The following is a 5,328-nucleotide window of genomic DNA, read 5'->3' as shown; positions in this document are numbered from 1 at the left end:
CTTTTATATTATCCTTGAAATGCAAAATTTGAAAAAAACCTTATATATATATATATATACGTCAACGCGTAATTAAAAAAGGAACATACCTGTCAAATTTCATGGAAATCTATTGCCGAAGATCAACCTATAGAATCCTAGACATTCTAAATCAGCTTTCGAGTGAATATTGCATGCAATAATTAATAGCTCAAAGTAACTTAGTATTTTCTCTCGACCTTTCTCTGCTTTCAACTCAGGCAGACCAGTCCATACTACATAAAAATAAACATAAATACATAAAGATAAATGCGAAACCGTCGACTTGAATCTAAGACCTCACTTCGATCGGTCAATTAACTCACTGTTGAAGTTAAGACACTTTGTTTTAATGTTTGAAACTGATGTAACTCTAACAATACTCAAGGAGAATACTTAGGAAGTAAGAGGGAAGTAATAGAAGAAAAATGATGTAGAAAAGGAGGAGAAACAGAACTAAGAGAAGGTTGAGGATATGAGAAGAGTACAAATGTTATGGAAGAGAAAGGAAAGTGATGCCAATATAAATCATGCACAAGTTGCTTGGATGTTGGACATGACTTGGAGATTTGCCAAATTTCTGGTATTAGATTTTGGGGAGTGCTTCTGAGCCTCCCTTTGTTTCAATGAGAACATATTCTGTAGGCGAAATATTACTTGTATTATCTAGAACTGTTGTATCTAGACTTGGCTTGATACAAACTGCTGAAATGTGTACTGCAAGGGAAGGTTGTTGGCAGGAGAGGCGAAGAAGAAGAAGAAGAAGAAGAAGAAGAAGAAGAAGATTTTGCTTCACTTATTCCTATCAAATACAGATTTTATTGAAAGTTGAAAGACCGGTTTCGGCTGTTAGACCATTATCAATCTCTGGTAAACTAAAAATAAATACAAAAGTAGCATAATTTATACTAGTAGTCGAGTACCGCTATTGGTCAAGGACATGAACACCTGCCATTGGCCCAGCTAGACAGTCTCCTCCCACTAACGAGATATCTTGAAAAAATCTTTGAATACTGGAAGTGCCATACTATTGGCTGCATCAAGAAAGCGACACAAAATGCGAAATGCGAAACAAAATGGTCGACTTGCTCTGCTCTATGTCTGACTGAAACTTGTCACTCCCACTTTAGTCAGTAGAAGGAGGGTGGAGAGAGTCGCTAGGATCATCCACTGTGAATTCTCTCTTCCTTTAAAATACTCCAATACAATGTTGGTTGGGTATATTCACTAACGCGAATCGAATAAAAATTTCGGAATGTTATATCTATGAGTTATTGACTTTCATTTGATTCTTAGCCTCTTTGATATTACTTTCCTTGCCCTATTACCATAGGTAAGGAAAGTATTGCTTTCCGAAAAAAATTAAGGTACTCCAATTTCTAAATTTCTATACGTTTCAAGGTCCCCTGAGTCCAAAAAAGTGGTTTTTGGGTATTGTCTGTATGTGTGTTTGTATTAGTGTATGTGTGTGTGTGTGTGTGTGTGTGTGTGTGTGTGTGTGTGTGTGTGGTGTGTGTGTGTATGAGTGTATGTGCGTCTGTGTACACGATATCTCATATCCCAATCAACGGAATGACTTGAAATTTGGAACTTAAGGTCCTTACACTATAAGGATCCGACACGAACAATTTCGATCAAATGCAATTCAAGATGGCGGCTAAAATGGCGAAAATGTTGTCAAAAAGAGGGTTTTTCGCGATTTTCTCAAAAACGGCTCCAACGATTTTGATCAAGTTCATACCTAAAAAAGTCATTGATAAACTCTATCGACTGCCTTTAATCCCATATCTGTAAAAATTTCAGGAGCACCGCCCCATCTAGGCTATGCAAAGTTTGATTTTAGATTCCCAATTATCAGTCTTCAGATACAATTTAAACTAAAAAATTTAAGTGGAAAAGATTCAGCATGGAAATCTCTACAGTTTATGTTCTGTAACATTTTCACATAAATTGAAAATGAGCTTTAAATTCCAGAAATGTGATTATTCAGTTGCAAATTATTGTTGATTCTATTAAATCATTCACTATGAAGAGATAGCAGACCTCATGTGTGTCTCCAGCGTTATTGCCCTGTCACCAGCTGGCTCAAATCTTTGAATTGAGATGCGCGGGAACACTAGCGTCAGGTGATCAATTTCCATAACGGCAAGGAAAGTTGTGTGAGTGCGCCACACCAGATTTTTTATTCTTATACTAAATGGAAACCTTTATCAACGCGAATTGGATAACAATAACTTTCAGAAGTTGATTCTAAATTTTCAATTCTATAATCTTTAATTCCTAGTGCCGGTTGCACAAGAGCCGGTTAAATTTTAATCATGATTAATTCCACGAGAACCAATCAGTCTTTTCAAAAATACCTTCTCTGATTGGTTCTCGTGAAATTAATCACGGTTAATATTTAACCGGCTCTTGTGCAACCGGGCCATAGTCTTTTCATTCTGATGTTTACTGGAGAGCTTCATCAATGAGAATTAAATGAAGATTCCAAAAGGTTATTTGCATTATTTAAATAGTGACTCATCTTCGATTTTTAACCTTGTCTATCAAGGTTGAAAATCTTTGTAGATAATCCTTGATTATCAAGATTCTCATGATGTCTTTACTGAGAAGCGTCCATCATCTCTAGCAATGCGAATTAAATGAAAATTCCAAAAGGTTAATTGCATTATTTATATAGTGACTCATCTTCGATTTTTAACCTTGTCTCTCAAGGTTGAAAATCTTGATCGATAATCCCTTATTATCAAGATTCTCATCTTGTCTCAACTGAGAAACGTCCATCAACGTATTCAATTAAGAACTATTCAAGAATTATTTTTGCTGTAATGAGTTTTACTTGAAACTGTCAGAATTCCTTATAAATAACATCATGGCTTCCCACTCGACCAAAAGAATGATCACAGTTTAAAGGGGGAACCAGGAAGTAACCGTAATTATTTTTCAACGGAGCTCATTGAGAATCAAAACTCAATCGACTGTTAAAACCAATTAAACTCGTGCCGGGAAGCAATTTTGTGTATTGGCTGCGTAAAAATTTATCGACTTTCAGTTTCTCGATTAAAATTCATCGACTCTATTTCTCGATTCAGTAGCTGGAAGCGATTTAGCGGACGGTCAATAAACTTGATCTCAGAGAAATTAGGGTTTCAACCCTTAAATCGATAGCTAAATGCTACAAAAAAGAGGGTTCAAACTTTGGAATGAACTGTGAGTGAGGGTTTGTTATTGCAGTTCAATACTCTGCTGAAAAAGTGTCTTTTTTGCGTTCAGTGTAGTTCCAATTATTGGAATTATTGATGAATAATTACTCAGTGAGAGGTGTATGAACACTAATTTTACTGTCACATAGGCTGGCCACAAACGTTTCAACGTGCCTACACATACACTGAATCAGCGAGAAGGTTCTAACATAAAATAAACAACCAATAACAATAAATAAACCACTGGAAAATTACGATAATTGAACGAGCCTTAGCTAGTTCTCACTTTTGACTTACTGAAGGCCGAATTCGTTGCACGTCTGTTTGTATGTTCTACAATAACTTCAGAAAGAATTGATCAATCAGCTTCAAATTTTGAACATGTATTCTTCGAACTTGTTTACAGATCGAGTTCGTTGGAGAACAAAATTTACTCATTCATTCGTCCTTTTTCAGGATATAACAGATAACGTTGAAAGTGCATGAGAAAAAAATGTGTTGTGATTGATCATTTACGCTCAAACTCACACTTACGCGACTCAAGTCGAGAAGAGACTGTGACTCTGGTCTCTTCTCGACGCAGCATGTGTTTAAAACTTTGGTGTCGCGGAGACTAGAATCATAGAGAAACAATAACGTAAGTAGATATCCCATGGTATAGGGCGTTTATGTCGCAACTTTTACTGTTATCTCAAGCCGATTACCGTCGATTATTGTAGATTTTCACTGTTTTTTGAGCGGGTAAGAGTGTATGAACGGCACAATATGAGAGACTACCAGCGTCATAAAGCTTCACGGGAAGGAACTACGTGGACTATCGGCTTGAGATAACAGTAAAAGTTGCGACATAAACGCCCTATACCATGGAATATCTATTTATGCTATTGTTTCTCTATGCTAGAATCGACTGGTCTGAGTGCCACCATTTGGAAACACGTCGAGAAGAGACTAGAATCGCAGTCTCTTCTCGACTTGAGTCGCGTAAGTGTGATTTGAGCCTAAGTCAGCTGAGGAAAATTTTACACAACTCTGTGTGTTGATAGTTTCCTCCATCTAGGGATCTAGGGTTTCTGAAGTCTGATGTTTTTCAAAGTCGTGAATTGATCAAAGCCCCGCAAACCATAACTTGCATGAAATTACAACAGTCATCCCATTCATTCATTCATTCATTCAAACATCAGCTGAGGTTATTTGGAAGCTCACAGACAAACCTTCATGCGGTGACACATGTTTTCAGCTGGTTAATATACAACATAATTTACAGTCCGGGTCCTGTAGCTTTGCCTATCGGCGAAGGGCCACTAGCCTACAATACTACCCGTTCAAAAACATCGAACATTTTTGAAAATGTGTCTTTCCATGAGCAACAGATGCTCTTTTGTATCTTCTAAAAGCAACATGTTGCATCTGAAAAGATACATTAAGAGCTTTTTGGAGTTACGTCCTTTCAGCACAACACAGCCTATCAGCTGATATTTTTGTTCAACATGCTCTTTCCATTGTTGGTGATACGTTGCAACTCTCTCATTCATGAAGAATCTCTGTGTGTAGGGAGCTTCCTCCATCTAGGGATCTAAGGTTTCTGAAGCCTGATGTTTTTCAATGCCGTGAATATTACCCCGCGAACCACACCTTGTATTTGCGATGTGTTAACTGTAACACTACCTCTTCCCTACCCAAACAGGTTTTTGTAGCATTTGGGAATTTACATAACTAGTAGTTCTGTGAACAGTAGGCCTCACGCAGTATTATCATCCGAAAGTACCTGATTGAAACTATAGACCTTGAGGTGCGTACAGATATACGCGCCGCGAACATGAGCAATTCACTTTTAATCAGCTGATTATATCTGTATTTTTACAAAAACGGTAAGATACAGTTATAAAAAGCTTGGCATCAGCTGATTAAAAGTGAATTGCTCATGTTCGCTGCGCGAAAAATCTGTACGCACCTTTAAGATAGGCGCACACAGATCGTCATCGGACGGACGGCACGCATCGGACTAACATAAAGAAGAAGAATAAGAATCAAGTGCTTGCACAATATTTGTATACATTTCAAAGTGAAAAATTGGATAACTCGATTCCTTATGGAATTTCCTACGATT

This window comes from Nilaparvata lugens, chromosome 8 (genome assembly GCF_014356525.2).
Source record: "Nilaparvata lugens isolate BPH chromosome 8, ASM1435652v1, whole genome shotgun sequence".
NCBI lineage: Eukaryota > Metazoa > Arthropoda > Insecta > Hemiptera > Delphacidae > Nilaparvata > Nilaparvata lugens.
Note: the sequence above shows the minus strand (reverse complement) of the source record.